Source organism: Podarcis vaucheri (assembly GCF_965113315.1).
Source record: "Podarcis vaucheri genome assembly, chromosome: 2".
Classification (NCBI taxonomy): Eukaryota; Metazoa; Chordata; class Lepidosauria; order Squamata; family Lacertidae; genus Podarcis; species Podarcis vaucheri.
The window spans coordinates 120,941,927-120,960,965 of record NC_138760.1 but is presented as its reverse complement, the minus strand read 5'-3'; the positions used below and the strand labels follow the sequence as shown (position 1 = coordinate 120,960,965).

Here is a 19,039-nt window from a genome sequence, read left to right as displayed (position 1 = left end):
CATTGGAAGGACAGATTGTGAAGCTGAGGCTCCAGTACTTTGGCCACCTCATGAGAAGAGAAGACTCCCTGGAGAAGACCCTGATGTTGGGAAAGATGGAGGGCACAAGGAGAAGGGGGCGACAGAGGACGAGATGGTTGGATAGTGTTTTCGAGGCTACCAGCATGAGTTTGACCAAACTGCAGGAGGCAGTGGAGGACAGAGGTGCCTGGCGTTCTCTGGTCCATGGGGTCACGAAGAGTCAGACACAACTAAACGACTAAACAACAACAACAATTTTACATTCTCTTCTTTCACCAATTAACAATCCATTTTTACTTAGTCCTTTATAACATTTCTGCTAAAACCACATAACTTCATTCCAGCATCCTTCTAACATTCCTTAATTTTACAGTGTTTCTGTAAGTAAACTTTAAATTTCTTCCAATCTTCTTCCACCGACTCTTCTCCCTGGTCTCGGATTCTGTCAGTCATTTCCGCCAGTTCCATGTAATCCATCACCTTTGTCTGCCATTCTTCCTGGGTGGGTAGATCTTGTGTCTTGCAGTACTTTGCAATAAGTATTCTTGCTGCTGTTGTAGCATACATAAAGAAAGTTCTATCCTTCTTAGGCACAAATTAGCCGACCATGCCCAGGAGAAAGGCCTCTGGTTTCGTCAGGAAGGTATATTTAAATACCTTTTCCATTTCATTATAGATCATCTCCCAGAAAGTCTTAATCCTTGGGCACGTCCACCAAAGGTGAAAGAATGTACCTTCAGTCTCTTTACATTTCGAACATTTATTATCGGGCAAATGATAAATTTTTGCGTGCCTAACTGGTGTCATGTACCACCTGTAAATCATTTTCATTAAATTCTCTCTTAAGGCATTACATGCCATAAATTTCATACCTGTGGTCCATAACTGTTCCCAGTCAGCCATCATAATGTTGTGTCCAGTATCTTGTGCCCATTTAATCATAGCAGATTTCACCGTTTCATCCTGAGTGTTCCATTTCAACAGCAAGTTATACATTCTTGACAAGTTCTTAAATTTGGGATCTAACAGTTCTGTTTCCAATTTTGATTTTTCCACCTGGAAGCTAATTTTCTTGTCCAAATTGTAAGCCTCCATTATTTGGCAATAATGAAGCCAATCTCGCACTTTGTTTTTTTAGTTTTTCAAAACTCTGCAGTTTTAATCTATCTCCCTCTTGTTCCAAAATTTCCCAATATTTCGGCCATTTGGCCTCCATATTGAGCTTTTTCTGAGCCTTCGCTTCCATTGGTGACAGCCACCTTGGAGTTTTGTTTTCAGGCAAGTCCTTATATCTTATCCAGACATTAAACAGTGCTTTCCTAACAATATGGTTTTTAAACGCTTTATGTGCTTTGACCTTATCATACCACAAATATGCATGCCACCCAAATACATTATTAAAACCTTCTAAGTCCAGAATGTCAGTGTTTTCAAGAAGCAGCCATTCTTTCAGCCAGCAAAAAGCAGCTGATTCATAATAAAGCTTAAGGTCTGGCAGGGCAAATCCACCTCTTTATTATTTTTTTTTAAAGTAATATTTATTCAAATTTTCAAAAATACAAAAAATTAAAAACATCAACAAAATAACATAAAAGAAGAAAAAAGAGAAAAAAGAAAAAAACAAAAAAGTATAGATTCAAATTGCATTATCTCATTAGATTGTGTCTTAGACCTCCTCACACCTCCCTTTTTGTATTCTAATTTGTTCATTATTTCAGCAAATTCTCCCCATACTTCTCAATTTTTATTTAAATAATTTATCTTAGCAATCTGTCTTTATTGTCTTTAACTTTATCTTACCTTCAAGACCATAGACTTTAAAATTTAGAATTTAAACCATATTTATACTTAACTCCTTCAAGCCTTTCTGCTAAAGCCAATTGGTGCCTTTCCAGCACAATCTGCTATTTCATTAATATTACACAGAAATAAAAAGATATATAAAAAGAGGTTCTCTTCTGATTTTGTCCGTCGTCCCTTCTTCCTGGTTTCGGGTTGTGTCAGACCTTTCTTCCCTTTAAGTCTTAACCATCAATCCGGTGTTCTGATGTCTGAGGCTCTCAGGTCACTTCCATGTCCCCTCTGCTGGCTTTCTTGTTCCTGTTTATGATAAGACACTTCCTTGTCCCTTGTTGAATTCTTTCGTAGTTTCTTCCCTTTCTCCTTGGGGAGTGGGTCTCTGGGGAATTCCATGCAGTCGTAGTCTCCATTTTCTTTCATCAGGTTGTTCCATTCCCCACAGTCCCACTCCCCTATGCTGATTTTGTAATCCAAGCAATAGTTGTTCCAGAGATACTTATCATTTTGTTTCACAGTCCCACTAGAGCTAAGAATTTCCATAACTCCAAAAACTTGCAGACACTCTTCAAGTTCGATGACTTTAGATCTCTCCCTTTGTAACTTTTGAGGTGCAATCGCAACCTCTTCCATCTTCCACTGCCCTTGGACTTGCCTTGAGTCAGTTTCCTGAATTGGTTGTAGTGAAGTTTCTTTCTCTTCTTTTCCTGTCAGTTCATACTTTCTGGCTACAGCAGCCATAAAATCCAGCTTTTCATTCATCAAGTTCATATCCTCATGCAGCTGCTGCAGCAAAGCATTCACTTTGCCAAGGGCAGAAGGTGGAATTTCCTCCCTGCTCATTTCTGTTCAAGGTCAAGTATCTGGTCCCATGCTGATTCTCACAGCTGTTATGTCTCCCTGTGGACTGCAGCAAAAAAACTGACAAGCTCCCTCAAGGGGACACAGCTTCTATTTAACGTCCATCTTTAAAATGTATCCAACAAAGGAAAATTTACTTTCAATTTTCTAGTACTTTGTTTCCTTACAATACAAAAAAGCAGAGAGCAACATTAAAGTTAATTTGTTTCTCTTTTATTTCTATCTGTCCAAGAATATTCTGTTTTCTTCAAAGATTACTGTCCTGACGTCCCGTCCCCAGGTTTGGGACGTTGGAAATTTATATTCCTTTACTCTCTCTGCAGGGTTAGACGGTCAAAGTTCTCCCCCCCCCCTTTCCTCCTGCTGTCAAGAGGGTTTTGGTGGTCATGGGTGCAGGAAATTTCAATCTTAAGATCAAATTCCAGGCTATTTAGCTTGTATCTTTGCTTCAGTCTGTTTACAAAAAGCGGAAGGCGGACTTCCTGTTTAGACCTTCCCGCTTCGTTACCTAATTCAAAGATTTTTCCTTAGTCAAATCTTCCGTTTTTACTCATGGGTACTTGTTTAGAGTCCAAATGTCATCAGGAAAAAGTCAGCGCTCTCTGGCGATGGCTGTGCGGCTTCCGTCCGTGAAAATAGCAATCGGTCCACTGCACCGCGCTGCTCACCCCACTTCGCTCCGGAGCCCCAAAAGGGGGTTTCCTCGCGAGTAGGGGAGGCGCTCTTGGTGCTCTGCCGAACCCCACGTCCCCAGGCTTCTCGACCTGGGGTTTCTAGCGGGTCCCCACCTTCGCCGCAGTGGGAAGACCCAGTTTCCACGGAGCCCATTCCTCCGGTTGGAGGAACTCTGCCATTCGCCGATGGCGCTAACCCGGAACTCCAAATCCACCTGTTTCTTTAGCATCAGCTAATATCTTAAATTTTATTTGAGGCTTCTTGACCTGCCAGACAAATCTAGAAATATCTCTCTGCCACTTCTTGAAACAATCCATTTTATCCACAATTTGCAATGTTTGAAACAAAAACAGCATCCTTGGCAATACATTCATTTTTATCACAGCAATTCGGCCTAGCAATGATAACTTCAAATTTGATCATATTTCTAAATCCCTTTTCACTTCCATCCAGCATTTTTCATAATTGTCTTTAAATAAATTTACATTCTTGGCAGTCATATTAACCCCTGGGTATTTCACTTTCTTAACCAGTGTTAATCCTGTCTCCTTCTGAAACCTCTCTCTCTCAATCACTGTTAGATTTTTCTCTAAAACCTTAGTTTTCATCTTATTCAACTTAAATCCTGCTACCTGACCAAATTCTTGAATCAGTTCCAATACTCTTTTGGAACTTTAGATTCTGGCTCCTGTAATGTCAATACCAGATCATTGGTAAATGCTTTCAATTTGTACTGTTTAGCTCCGACTTGCATACCTTTAACCAATGGATCCCTTCTAATCATATTTAAAAGGACCTCCAGGACCGATATAAAAAGCAAAGGCAAAATTGGGCAACCTTGTCGTGTTCCTTTCTCTATCTTAAATTCTTCCGTCACCACATTGTTGACAATTAATTTAGCCTTTTGTTCTGAATAGATTGCACCTATACCATTTCCAAAACCTTGGCCAACCCCCATCCCCTGTAAATTCTTCTTCATAAAACTCTAGGAAATATTGTCAAAGGCTTTCTCCGCGTCCACAAATATCAAAACTGCTTTGGTGTTAATATTCACTTGTAATTTTTCTAAAATGTTAATTATATTCCTCATATTGTTAGACAAGTGCCTGCCCGGGAGAAAGCCTGCTTGATCTTTATGTATTTCTTCTACTAAAACCTTTTTTAGTCTTTTAGCCATGATATCTGCAAAAATTTTATAATCCACGTTGAGCAAAGATATGGGGCGGTAGTTCTTAAGCTATGTCTTCTCAGACTCTGTTTTCGGTATAAGTGTAATATAAGTTTCCTTCCACAACTCTGGTGCCTTTTTCCCTTCCAATATTTCATTGCAAACTTTCTTTAAAGGTTGTACTAACCATTCTTTAAAGGATCTATAATATCTTGAAGTCAAACCATCCGGCCCTGGAAATTTGCCTAATTGCATGTTCTTAATGGCCCCTTCTACCTCCTGCTCCGTTATTTTGTAATTCAACATTAGCTTATTTTCTTGAGAGATTTTTTTGTAGTCCATTTATTTTCAAAAATCGATCAATGTCCATTTCTTTCTGCGTCTCCTGTGTATATAGTTGTTTAAAGTACCTCTGAAAGCACTTCCTGATCTCCACTGGATTCTGTATATTATTTCCCTCCACTTCCAAATTCGTAATGGTATTGAGTTTTTGTCTTTTTTTCATTTGCCAAGCCAGCAGTTTCCCGCATTTATTTACCGATTCAAATGTCTTTTGTCTCATCTGTTTAATTTTCCATTCTATTTCCTGGTTCATCATTTTCATATATTGTACTTGATATAACTTTATCTCTTTCAGAATCTCCTGTGACTTTGGTTTCACTCTCAGTTTCTTCTCTCCTTCCTTTATTTTCTCCAAAATCTTATATATATTTTTTCATTTTGCGATCTCTTCTTAATTGCATTCTGTTGTATCAAAAATCCTCTCATAGCTGCTTTACTTGCGTCCCAGATTACTCTTTTTCAACAGTGGTGTTCATATTTATCTCAAAGTAGTCTCTCAAGGTTTTTTGGGCCTTCTTAGTCACATCTTCGTTCCTAAACAAAGTGTCATTCATCCTCCATCTAAAGGAACCAATTGGTGTTAGTTTCATTTCCATCTTCACAGCATTGTGGTCGGAGCAAGTTTTAGGGCAGATTTCCACTTTTCTAGTCTTCGGAGCCAGCCCTCTAGTTACCCAAATTTGGTCAATTCTTGTCCATGTCATTTTGGCCTCAGAGAAGAAAGTTCCCTCTCTTCCCAAGGAGTTCTTCGTTCTCCAAATGTCAACTAAATCCATATTGTCAGTCATGTCAAAACAAGTTTTTGGTAGTCTACCATCCTTAGTAACTACCTGTCTCTGTGCCTTGTCCATATTTGTAGTCACCACTCCATGTCCCCCATCAAAATCATATGGTCCATCAGAGTCTCATGTAACTTCTTAAAAAATTCCGATTTCCCCTCGTTTGGTACATAGATGCCTACTATCAAAAATTTCTCTCCTTGTGATTGAATTTCAATTGCAACAAATCCTCCTTGGTCATCTTTAAATATAAATTTTGGTGATAGGCTCTCCTTTGCATAAATTACTACTCCTCTTTTTTTAACTTTGTCTGATGAAATAAATTCATGGCCCAGTCTTTTATTACTCAATACCTTCCTGTGTAGCCTTATCACATGTGTTAGAATACACCAACTAACTTATACGGGGGAGAAACCATTGGAAAGTATTGAATGTGGGACGAGCTTCAACAGGGAGGATAAACTTACATTACACTGGCGAACTCCCAAAGGGGAGTAGCTTAAGTCAATATGGAACCTTAGGAAACTTCTGCTAACTCAAATGGGAAAAACCAGATTTATGAAATGTGGAAAAAGCTTCAGAGGGAGTGGAGACCTTAATATTCATAAGATAATTCACACAGGTGGGAAACCATATAAATGTATGGAGTTTTCCGCTCAGGTTTCCCAGATTTCCTGGGAAGTAAGATGATTGTCAAGTCTCTGGATGTACAGAAGATAATTTGTGTTGGTTTTCAATAATAATAATATTTTCTTATTTGTACCACGCCCATCTGGCTGGATTTCCCCCGCCACTCTGGGTGGCTTCCAACAAAATATTGAAATACAATAGTCCTTCAGATATTAAAAGCTTCCCTAAACAGGGCAGCCTTCAGATGTATTTTAAAGTCTGGTGGTTGTTTTTTCCGTTGACATCTTTTGGGAAGGTATTCCACAGGGAGGGCACCACTACTGAGAAGGCCCTCTATCTGGTTCCCTGTAACTTTGCTTCTCACAGTAAGGGACCTGCCAGAAGGCTCTTGGTGCTGGACCTCCATGTCCAGGCAGAACGATGGGGGTGGAGACTCTACTTCAGGTATACTGGATCGAGGCCGTTTAGCGCCTTAAAGGTCAGCACCAACGCTTTGATTTGTGCTCAGAAATGCAATGGGAGCCTATCTTGGTCTTTCAATACCAGTGTAATGTGGTCTTGGCGGCTGCACCCCATCACCAGTCTAGCTATCACATTCTGGATTAATTGTTGTTTCCAGATTACCTTCAAAGGTAGCCCCACGTAGAATGCATTGCAGTAGTGCAAGTGGGAGATAACTGGTGCATGCACTAGTCTGGCAAGACAGTCTGCGGGCAGATAGGGTCTCAGCCTGCGTACCAGATGGAGCTTGTAAACAGCTGCCCTGGACACGGAATTGACCTGCGCTTCCATTGACAGCTGCAAGTCCAAAATGACTCCCAGGCTGCGCACCTGGTCCTTTAGGGGTACAGTTACCCCATTCAGAACCAGGGAGTCCTCCACACCTGCCTGCCTCCTGTCTCCCAAAAAAGGACATCTACCTTGTCAGCATTCAACTTTAATATGTTAGCCGCCATCCATCCTCCAACCGCCTCCAGACACTCACACAGGACCTTCACCATCTTCACTGGTTCTGATTTGAAAGAGAGGTAGAGCTGGGTATCATCCGCATACTGATGAACACCCAGCCCAAACCCCCTGATCTCTCCCAGCGGCTTCATGTAGATGTTGAAAAGCATGGGGAGAGGACGGAACCCTGAGGCACCCCACAAGTGAGAGCTCAGGGGTCTGAACACTCAACCCCAACACGACTTTCTGAACACGCCCCAGTGTATAACAGTGCCTCTAGCTCCCAGCCCCTCTAGTGGGTCCAGAAGGATGTTATGGCTGATGGTGTCAAAAGCCTCTGAAAGATCCAGCAGAACTAGGAAACAGCTCTCACCTTTGTCCCTATCCCGCCGGAGATCATCGACCGACGTGCCCAGGTCAGTTTCAGTCCCATGATGAGGCCTGAATCCCAACTGGAAGGGATCCAAATGGTCCACATCTTCAGCAACCACCCAATCAATCAATCAATCAATCAATCAATCAATCACCTTGCCATAGAGTGTTACCTCAGGTTAAGAACTTTGCTTCAGGATGAGAACAGAAATCGTACAGCGGCAGCAGGAGGCTCGATTAGCTAAAGTGGTGCTTCAGGTTAAGAACAGTTTCACGTTAAGAACACACCTCCAGAACGTATTAAGTTCTTAACCAGAGGTACCACTGTAACTGCCTCTTTCACTGTGTCTGGGAAGGCTCCCTCACAGAGAGAAGCATTCACCACCCCACGGAGCCCATCGCCCAGCCCTTCCCGGCTAGCTTTTATGAGCCAGGATGGGCAAGGATCATGGAGACAGGTGGTTGGTTTCACTCATCCAAGCAGCCTGTCCACATTCTCGGAGGTAACAGTTGGAATTGATCCCACGAAACCTGGTGGACAAGCAGCAGCAAGGACATGTCCATCTCCTTCATCTCACGAAGTCTGTTATACATGCCAGGTCAAGTTCTCCATCCACGATCAAGTCATGGATGGCAGTGGTCTTATGAATCATTGACCTGGCATTGCATAGCAGCACCTTCGGGTCATGTGGGTCTCCCTTGCTGATTCCAGTATCCATCCAAATGACACCAGACCCGGAGGCAGGGATAGTTCTCAAACTAAAATGGGGGGCCATGCTATTTGGTGACCCTCTTTTTTTCTTTAATTTATACTTCTACGTCACACAAACAAGCATTGAATAAAACGAACAAACAATAGAAAACAGAAGAAAATGCAAAAACTAAATTACAAGGATCTAAACATAATATGCAATCAAAAATACAAAACATATTTTCTCCAAAAAAGGAAAAAGAACAGGGGGGAAAACACCAAAAAAGAAGAAGAAAGGGGGGGAATGACTTTTAACTAACTCCATGTGGCTCTTTATTCTTCATATCACTAGTTGACTGTAACGATTAATTTTTTTGGAGAATTATTCCAATTACCTGTGAGATTTTTATTCTAAACTAAGCCAAGTATGAATCTGGAAATCTGTTCTCTTTGTATAATTTATAAAGACTTCCCACTCTCTCCTTATTTTCTCATTAGAAAAACTTCTTATTAAACCTGTAAGTCTGGCTAATTCAAGATATCCTGACAATTTAAGAACTCTTCCTTCTTTTGTTGGTGTTATGTTACTTTTCCAATTTTTAGCCATTACTATCCTGGCCGCCGTTACTGCATACAAAAATATTCTTTTGGTTTCTTTTGGGATGTCTTTTGTTAATAGCCCCCAAAAAACATTTCTGTTTTTTTGGGGGAAATATGTCTTAACATTTTATTTAATTCTTCATTAATGGTATATCAAAATTATTTAATTTTAGGGCACGTCCACCACATATGGAAGAAATTCACTTCTTTAAAGTTTGCACCTCCAACACTTTCCATGTGTTTTGGTACATTTTATCCAATTTCGAGGGTTTAAGATACCATCTGTACATCATTTTTTTTAAAAAAATATGTTATTGTATAACATGCTGTAAATCTTATGTCTCTTTTCCATAAGTTTCCATAGTTTTCTAAATCAATTGAATGACTGATATCTTGTGCCCATTTGACCATGACATATTTAAACCCTTTGTCTCTTAAGTGCCAGTTTAATAATAGTTTATACATTTGGATAAATTTTTATCATCATTTATAATCAATTTTTTGTCTATTTCAGATAATTTTGTATCAAATCCATTTACATTCTTGTCTTCCTCAAAAATTGCATTTAATTGATGGTATTGAAACCAGCCTATTTCTGTATGCCTTATTTTTTCATATTTTTTTTCATTTGCAATCTATTATTTACTTCCTCTAAAAGATCTTTATATGTCAACCAATTTGAATCCATATTTTTTTTACTGCCTCCATTGGTGACAACCACCATAGGGTTTTTGGTTATAATAATCCACCCTTGTGGATTTTTGCCGTGCCACCCCACTATATTATCCCAGCCCTCAATATCCAATAATTTAGTATTCTTCAAGATCATCCATTCCTTGAGCTAGACCAGGCAACTTCATAGTAGATCCTAAAATCTGGCATTCCAAACCCTCCTTTGTTTTTGGTTTCTGTTAAAAGTTTAAATTTAATTCTCGTTTTTTTGCCTGGCCAAATGTATTTCACCAAATACCTGTGCCATTTTTTAAAACAATTTAAGCCATTAAGAACCGGAATTGATTGAAAAAGGAACTGCATTTTTTGTATAACTACCATCTTGATTGTAGAAATTCATCCCCACAACGTGAGTTTTAATTTACTCCAGATTTCTAAGTCTTTCCTAATTTCGTGCCATACCGTAATATAATTGTCTTTCTATAAATTAATGTTTTTAATGGTTATCCAAATTCCTAAATACTTTGCTCTGTAATTTTAAGTCTACTTCTAACTTTACTTTTTCTTGTATATCTAATTTTTTTACCAGGAGTTTTGTTTTTTCTTTATTAATTTTGAATCGTGATAATTGTCCAAACGCCCTTCTTTTTCCTTTCCTTTCCTTTTATTATAATAATTTTTATTGATTTTCTTTCTTACAACAAATATCCATCACCATCACTAAATCTTCCTACAGTGGTACCCCGCAAGACGAACGCCTCGCAAGACGGAAAACCCGCTAGACGAAAGGGTTTTCCGTTTTGGAGGCGCTTCGCAAAACGAATTTCCCTATGGGCTTGCTTCGCAAGACGAAAGCCCATAGGGAAATCTCCGGGGACCTCTTTTAAATGCTAGCGGTGGGGAGCAAAGCCTTTCCCCCCCCCTCCGGCCTTCAGAAGAGGTCCAGGAAGGCTGGCGGGGGCCAAAAGGCTTTGCTCCCCAGCGCCAGCATTTTAAAAGCAGTCCGGGATAGCAGGGAAGCGCTTCCTGCTATCCCGGACAGCTTTTGAAGGCAGGAGAGATCCGCGAAGCCTGGGCGCGCTGCGCGCAGGCTTCTGCATGCCGGCAAGTCTCCGCCAGCAGCGGCAGTGCTGCCGCTGCTGGCAGAGAGATCCGCGAAGCCTGGGCGCGCTGCGCACAGGCTTCGGCATGCCAGCAAGTCTCCGCCAGCAGCGGCAGCGCTGCCGCTGCTGGCAGAGAGATCCGCGAAGCCTGGGCGCGCTGCGCGCAGGCTTCGGCATGCCGGCAAGTCTCCGCCAGCAGTGGCAGCGCTGCCGCTGCTGGCAGAGAGATCCGCGAAGCCTGGGCGCGCTGCGCGCAGGCTTCGGCATGCCGGCAAGTGTCCGCCAGCAGCGGCAGCGCTGCCGCTGCTGGCGGAAAGGTCCGGGAAGCCTGGGCATGCCGGCAAGTCTCCGCCAGCAGCGGCAGCGCTGCCGCTGCTGGCGGAAAGGTCTGGGAAGCCTGGGCCGGACAGCTTTTGAAGGCAGGCGGGGGGAGCAAAGACTTTCGCCCCCGCCAGCCTTCAGAAGAGGTCCAGGACCTGTTCCGAAGTGGGGAGGGGGGCGGGGACACCTGGCCCCGCCGCCCCACTTCGGAAAGCTGTTCCGAAGTGGGGAGGTGGGACGGGGACACCTGGCCCCGCCGCCCCACTTCGGAAAGCTGTTCCGAAGTGGGGCGGGGGGGCGGGGACACCTGGCCCCGCCGCCCCACTTCGGAAAGCTGTTCCGAAGTGGGGAGGGGGGCGGGGACACCTGGCCCCGCCGCCCCACTTCGGAAAGCTGTTCCGAAGTGTGGAGGGGGGGCGGGGACACCTGGCCCCGCCCCCCCACTTCGGAAAGCTGTTCCGAAGTGGGGAGGGGGGGCAGGGACACCTGCCCCCGCCGCCCCACTTCGGAAAGCTGTTCCGAAGTGGGGCGGGGGGGCGGGGACACCTGCCCCCGCCGCCCCACTTCGGAAAGCTGTTCCGAAGTGGGGAGGGGGGGCGGGGACACCTGGCCCCGCCGCCCCACTTCGGAAAGCTGTTCCGAAGTGGGGCGGGGGGGCGGGGACACCTGGCCCCGCCGCCCCACTTCGGAAAGCTGTTCCGAAGTGGGGCGGGGGGGCGGGGACACCTTCTGAAGGCGGGCAGGGGGCGAAAGTCTTTGTCCCCCCTGCCTGCCTTCCCAGGGGCTTTTAAATCGCCCCGGACAGCGGAGAAGTCCTCCGCTGTCCGGAGCGATTTTAAAATGCCGCCCGCCAGCATTTTAAGATCGCCCCGGACAGCGGAGAAGTCCTCCGCTGTCCCAGGGTTTTTTAAAATGCTGGGGGTGGGAAGAAAAGCCCTTGTCCCCCCCCCCCCAGCCTTCAGAAGAGGTCCGGGGACAGACTGTCCCCGGACCTGGCCTGAAGGTGGTTTCCCTAGGAACGCATTAATTGATTTTCAATGCATTCCTATGGGAAACCGTGCATCGCAAGACGAAAAAACCGCAAGACGAAGAGAATTGCGGAACGAATTAATTTCGTCTTGCGAGGCACCACTGTATATCTCATCATAGTCTTTCAATTTTAACTTTCCTTCTTGTTCTATTAGTAATTCTCTGTATGCTGGCCGTATTCCTTTCATTGTTGACATGTTAAGTGATAGTGCTTCAATGGGTGATAGCCACCATGGAGTTTGGGGTTCCAATAATTCTTTGTATTTTCCCCATACCTTTATTAAAAACTTATTATACTATTGTCGAGTCCTCTGTGTACTTCCCCCCCATACCACAATTCCAATAATTCTTTGTATTTTCCCCATACCTTTATTAAAAACCTATTATAGCATTGTCGAGTCCTTTGTGTACTTTTGTTTTACCATGCCACAAATATGCATGCCAACCAAATCTGTTGTCATGTCCTTCCAGTTCTATTGCCTCTTCTTTCTCCAATTTAATCCGATCCCGAATCCGAGTAAGACAAGCTGCTTCATAGTATATTTTGAGATCTGGAAGGGAAAAGCCTCCCCTTTCTTTTAAGTCTGAGTTTTGTATTTTATTCTTGGCCTTGTTTTTTCCAATATTACTACGATACTCTAGAGCAGTGCTTCCCAACCTTTTTTGGGCAAAGGCACACTTGTTTGATGAAAAAAATCTCGCGGCACACCACCATTACAGCCCCGTGACGTCAGCGCGCAGCATCACGCCGGGAGGGACGCACGAAAGTGAAAGTTTTCAATTTTTTCCCCTCCCCCTTGCCGGGGAACCTCCAAGCTTTGGGGGTGGGGGGGGGAGGAGGCAGCAAAGCGAGGGACTGAGGGACCCTAACCCTAACCCTAACCCTCACCGATCACCCGGGAAAGCATGCGAATGAGGAGCCCCCGTGTCCTGCTCCCGGCAGCGGACGGCACAAAGCGAGGAGGCCTGGACAAGGCAGCACGCTCCCCGCTCTCGCTGCATTGGGGCTTTTCTCCTCCAGGCCGCTTTCGAAGTCCCCTTCTCCGCTCCCAAGAGCCGGAGCCGCTGCTTCCAGGCCCTGTCCGAGCCCCGACTTGTGGCCTCACTTCGAGGAGCGCCTGTTGCTGGGGACGGGGCTGCATCCCCCTCAGCCGCCGCCTCGCTTCCTTCCAGGAGACCCGACGGCTCCCCCTCTCCCGCTCGCCCTCCTGCGCCCGCAGCAGACCGAGACCTCCCCGCCCCCGCCCGGCTCGGCCCTACCTGGGCGCCTCCAAGCCCGGCCGGCTCCGCGTCGCGCTCCACGCCGGGCAGCTGCAGCGGGGGCGTGCGGCGGCCCGGCTGAGCGCGCCCCGAAGCCGCCGCGCCGTCGCTCGCGAGTCCCTCCGAGAGCCCTCGGGACTGACTCCGGAGTCGCGAGGCGGCGCGTCGCCCAGGGAAGGGGCGGCTTCCCACAAGTCCTCCGGGAAGCAAACGCCCTCGCCCGCCTCCCTCCAGGCAACATCTCACGGCACACTTGTGTGCCGCGGAACACCGGTTGGGAAACACTGCTCTAGAGCAGCCTTTTTCAACCTGTGGGCCCCCAGGTGTTGCTGAACTACAACTCCCATCACCCCTAGCTAGCAAGGCCAGAGCTCAGGGATGATGGGAGTTGTAGTCCAACAACATCTGGGGACCCACAGGTTGAGAACCACTGCTCTAGAGGGTTTTCTGTTGTAAATATTAGATTGTCTGAAAAGGCTCTGACCTTATAGGCCCTTTGTCCAACTTTAATTCCTTCTATTCTAAGGTCTTCTCGTACTGCTTTCAAATATACTTCCAGAAGCTTGATAAAGAGGAGAGGAGAAAGAGGGCAGCCCTGTCTTGTTCCCTTAGAGATATTAAAAGCTTCTGATGCGGTCTTGACTATGCTACCACTCAGTGGATTTGTAACTGGCTGACTGACCGAACGCAAAGGGTGCTCATCAATGGTTCCTCTTCATCCTGGAGAAGAGTGACTAGTGGGGTGCCACAGGGTTCTGTCTTGGGCCCGGTCTTATTCAACATCTTTATCAACGACTTGGATGATGGACTCAAGGGCATCCTGATCAAATTTGCAGATGACACCAAACTGGGAGGGGTGGCTAACACCCCAGAGGACAGGATCACCCTTCAAAATGACCTTGACAGATTAGAAAACTGGGCCAAAACAAACAAGATGAATTTTAACAGGGAGAAATGTAAAGTATTGCACTTGGGCAAACAAAATGAGAGGCACAAATACAAGATGGGTGACACCTGGCTTGAGAGCAGTACATGTGAAAAGGATCTAGGAGTCTCCACTATGACCTGTCTATCTTGGGTGCCCTGCTCGGCATAGTTCATAGCTTCTCTGAGTTCTTCAAGCCCCTTCGCCACGGCAAGGCAGTGATCCATGAAGGGGTTGTAGTTACATCTATACAAAGTGCATAGCCTTTGACCCTCCATAGAGAAATGGGGAGGAATGAGGAGCCTGAATAGCTGAACAGAAGGAAAGGTACCCTGGTAAAGCTTCTGTCGATTCTTGAGGGGGCTTTGTATCATTTAACTTCAAAATGTGGGAAATGTTTGTGGGGCCTCCCCCTCCCCCTGTTGCTTCTGATGAGTGGGGCCCTGGATATCTGCCCCAAACATTTGCCTTGATGGTAGCAGGATGGGAGAAGTCAAGTGCCCAGAATAAAAAAGGGAAAGTATTTTCTGCATCTTTCTTGAACGAAATGGGATGTCTGAAACCTCAGACTAAGTTCATGTTGACAGTATCAAAACTGTTATTCATAACCCAGTTAATATATTTATTACTGCTGATATAAAGAGTCTATCCTTCAGAGAAATAAGGTGACTTTGCATACAATATAATGCTGTCCCAAACAAACACTTTAACCAGAAAAACTTGCCTTCTGGGAGGTGGGGCAAGATGCTGAAGGAATCTATACTATCTGGGGTGGGGGGAGCTCAGTGTGAAGCAGGTTCTGGAGGAATTTTACCCGTATGCTTTTCATATAACCAGTTATCCAGTTAATCAGTTATCAATATATTCACAAATAACCAGAGATTTTTACAGTGATTTTATAATCCATGTTTGAATCATGAAAGCTTCTGCTTAGCTTAACAGCAAATTGCCTAAATCTGCAAAGTTTAGATGAACTCTGTCCCAGTGCTCTCTACGAGAGGGGAAGCGATAAATCAGGAGATGCTGGTACATCTCCCCCCCCCCCCCCGTCCAGACTAAGTCTGTACACGAAACAGGAAGGTGCTAACCGCAAATGTCCTTAAATGAACAGATGGTCGTTGGGGAGTAGCAGTCAGAGTTCCTCCTTGCCTTAAGTTTCTATTCTGCACCGATAAAATCTGGGGGAAAGGTCAGCAGACGTACAGACTGAGAAAAGCAGAAGTTGGGAGAAGAACTCTTTGTACGGTCAGGAGCAAGGCTGGGATGCGCGCATTAGCTTAATTTTCGCTGTAGTCTGCAAATGTATCTGATTATGTCATGATCTGTGATGTATTCACTCAGGTATATAACCCCAGAGCGAAAGAGCTCGGGGCCCAGTCTTTTGGAAAGGATTCCAACTGGGTCAATTATTGCTCAGCAATAAACCTCACCTTCTTTTTCTCCAATTGCTGCGTCTGTCAATTCTTGAACTTTCTTAATTGATCACTGGTACCCTTTGCACGTTGCAACAAGTGCACCCAGAAGATACCAGATATTGGTTGTAGTTACATCTATACAAAGTGCCTTTGCCCCTCCATAAAGAAAGAAATGGGGAGGAGACAAGAGCTGGAATAGCTGACCCGAAGGAAATGTAACCTGGGAACTTCATGTTGATCGACTACCTCAGCTCCCTGACCCCAAGAAAAGACCAGTCCAGGGAGGCAGGTGAGCATTACAGCTACACCCCACATTATGCTCTCCAGTACCTATTCCTTCAGCCAGGCCTGTTTTCATTCAGTTCTTAGTGTGTCCATGGGTGGGTGTGTTTTACGTTTCCTTTCCCCCCTTCCTTGCAATCCTGACAAAAACCAAACCTCCACGCCAATGCTTTCAGCCCCAGAAGAGGAGCTCCCCTTGGTGTCAAGGGAGGGGGTGTCCAAGGGAGCATATGGAGCCCTGCCATTCCTTCTGTCGTGGGCCCTTCCCCTCCTCTCTCTGCCATCCCAGGGCCACTCTTGACTCCCCAGCAGGAGACTGGATCTGTATGTGATGGTGAGATGTCCTAGCTGGTTGAAGGACCACTTCCTGTTTCCTGGAGCTCCTTCCTTCTTTCTCATGCAAGGTGGAGTCATGAAGCAGGTGAAGACTGAGCACACCTAAGGGCGACACGGGGGGGGGGGTTCTGCTTAACTTTTCCCCGTCTGCTCCTTTTCTGGATCAAAATCCCTAGCTAATCTGTCTAGCTGCTGCTGCCTGTCACTGTTCCTGTGTCTCTGGAGTGTTTCTTTGAAGAGAATACAGGACACTGCAAAAGACCCTGTAATGCAAACAGGGAGACTTCTGTCCAGGAGATTTCGGTATAAAAATTTCTTTGCTGAGCTGAAAGTGGGGACTAAGTGTTATGTATTGAAGTTCTCACCCTGGCCACCAGAGGTATTGTGTATATAGTTTTCACTCAGGTCCACGTCAGTTAATTTAGGCAGGAAACTCTGGGTGGTTGTTGTTACAATGTTGACAGCCGGCTGCCTATAAAAGCGGGCCGGCTGAGCTCTTTGCTGTTCAGTTCAGTTCCAGCTTACTATAAAGAACCACTTGGGAGAAATCTCTGTGTCGTCTGCTATGCCCACCCAGATTAAAATTACTTACCAATTCCTATCTGGGTAAGGTAAAGGTGAAGAGACCCCTGACCATTAGGTCCAGTCGCGGACGACTCTGTGGTTGTGGCGCTCATCTCGCTTTATTGGCCGAGGGGGCCTGCGTACAGCTTCCGGGTCATGTGGCCAGCATGACTAAGTCGCTTCTGGCGAACAAGAGCAGCGCACGGAAACGCCATTTACTTGTTATTTTCTCCAACTGATGGAAAACCTGCAAAGGACTCTACAACGGCTCTTGTGTCCCCCATAAGGGAATAAGGGCAGATTTTGTCTACAACAGGTACCTCTTTATCTACTTGCAGTTTGATGTGGTTTCCAACTACTAGGTTGGCAGGAGCAGAGACAGAGCAACGGGACTCATCCCTTCACGGGGATTCGAACAGCCAACCTTCTGATTGGCAAGCCCTAGGCTCTGTGGTTTAACCCACAGCGCCACCAGCGTTCCAATTGAGGACAATATGGGGCTCCAAAGAACGCACAGTCCAGCTGGAGTGAAGAATGAGCATTTATTCCCTATGCACACGTTCCCTCCCTCCTCTCCCCATTGGTTGGGTGCTGCAAGGTTTTCCTTCCCCCCAATTATCAAATAACAGACAAGAGGCTGAGCGTGGCGAGAAACGTCTCCTTCCTCCTCTGAGTTGCCTCCACTTCCGGCTTCACCAGCAGAGATAAAATTGGGGCTTGGAAAGGAAGGAGGGAGGGGAGGAGGCGGGAAGCGGGGCTGCATCCTGCGGAGGCTGAGGAGGGGGCTTCTTCCAAATCAAGCCTCCTAATTAAGCGCCCTCACTCCCTGCCTCCCACGCGGGGGCTCCCATTCCCGCCCCCGCTGCCCGGGATTTCGGGTGAGTGCAAAGCCAGTGGCGGGGAAGGAGGGAAGGGGCTTTCCGAGGGGGTCCAGGATGAGAAGCCCCGGGACGGGGAGAGGGAGGAAAGGGAGCTGTTTTCTTAAAGGGGGCCTTGAAGGGGAGGGGGGGGGAGAAGCTTCCTCCTGCAGGGATCTGGTGCAAAGGGAGTTGCAGGGAAGGAGGCGGGCAAGGGGAGAGGGGTGGGCATTGCTGGCCTGGATCGCCTTAATAAAAGTATTAATTTTAATTTTAATATCTATACCCCAGCAGAAGGCCCCTCGGAGGAGGACCTTATCTTTAGGCAACAGGCGATAACATTGCTCTTCTCCCAGGGGTTTGGCTCATTAAACAATCTATGGACTTCACAACTGAATTGGGGGGGGGGTTGTTTTTATTTTTTACTCTGCCATGCATCTCTGTGTTTTTCTCTTGTAAGCTGCCCTGTGATCTTTGGAGGAAGGGCAGTATACAAATGTGAAGAATAGCTGTAAAAATAGGAAGCCCTCTTGCGTTCAAGGGGGGGGATGGGACAAAGTCATTGATCAGCATGCATAACAGGATGGGCTTAGGAGGGAATGATAATAATAAGAATAAGAATAAGAATAATTCATTACTTGCCCCCTGCCCATCTGACTGTGTTGCCTCAGCCACTCTGGGCGGCTTCCAACAAAACCACCCCAAAATTTAAAACATCGAAAACTTTCCTACATAGGGCTGCCAGCAGAAGACTTCCGTTTTGTAGAAATGGCCTTTGAATTTAAAGAAACGCCCTCTTTAAGGAGTCCTGTGGTGTAAACGTGTATGTTGTCCTCTAGGTCCAAACACATAGTAAGAGCAAGCAGTGCTCCAAAGTGCTTCTCTGGTGAACTTGCCATCTAAGTTGTTTACTCCTAACCAAAGGACTGGGGTGGGGGGGTTTCCTCACCACTTTTAACCCCCCACTCCCACCGCATGGAAGGCAGAGGACGTGTTCATTCAAAATCCTAGTAAACCATGTGTGTATCTGAAGTGAACCAGGCGCTGCAGCAGAGGAGGAAAGGGATGGGTTTGAAGGCTCTTCCTGCCTCTCTCCCCTGAGCAACAAGAGCAAAGGGTGTTTGTAGGGCAGAACGACAGAGGAGGAGTCAGGGAGGACAGAGGGAGCAATGGGCGGATCCCCCGCCTCTCCCAGGGGGTCCAGATGCAAGCAAGGGGCTTCCTTCTCCATGCAAGGGCCACTCATGTATTCAGACTGCAGTCCTTTGCAGATTAACACTTATGTTCCATGGGACCTACTCTCAGGCCACTAATGTGCATACCATGCCAGCCTTAGGAAGGGAGGTGGGACAGGCAGGTGAAAGAAATTGCCAAAGGTGTTTGAAAATGGG

At 45.9% G+C, this 19,039-nt stretch overlaps 3 protein-coding genes across 7 annotated transcripts in view; all 3 read left to right on the top strand.

Annotated features, from left to right (window-relative positions):
• Positions 1-19,039, top strand: part of NOTCH4 (notch receptor 4) — a 151,716-nt gene that overhangs the window by 15,229 nt on the left and 117,448 nt on the right. For 4 of the 5 annotated variants that reach the window (XM_082206997.1, XM_082206999.1, XM_082206996.1 and 1 more), the window contains exon 1: positions 17,419-17,669. The exons of the other annotated variant lie outside the window; for it this stretch is intronic. The gene's annotated coding sequence lies outside the window, so the exon portion shown is untranslated. Of the gene's footprint in view, positions 1-17,418; positions 17,670-19,039 lie in introns of those variants that run through there. 5 annotated transcript variants of the gene reach the window in all.
• The window catches only part of LOC309523411 (uncharacterized protein), a 72,985-nt gene that overhangs the window by 16,702 nt on the left and 37,244 nt on the right, over positions 1-19,039 (top strand). The window lies entirely within an intron of this gene.
• LOC309523355 (uncharacterized protein) overlaps positions 1-19,039 on the top strand; it is an 81,096-nt gene that overhangs the window by 45,463 nt on the left and 16,594 nt on the right. The window lies entirely within an intron of this gene.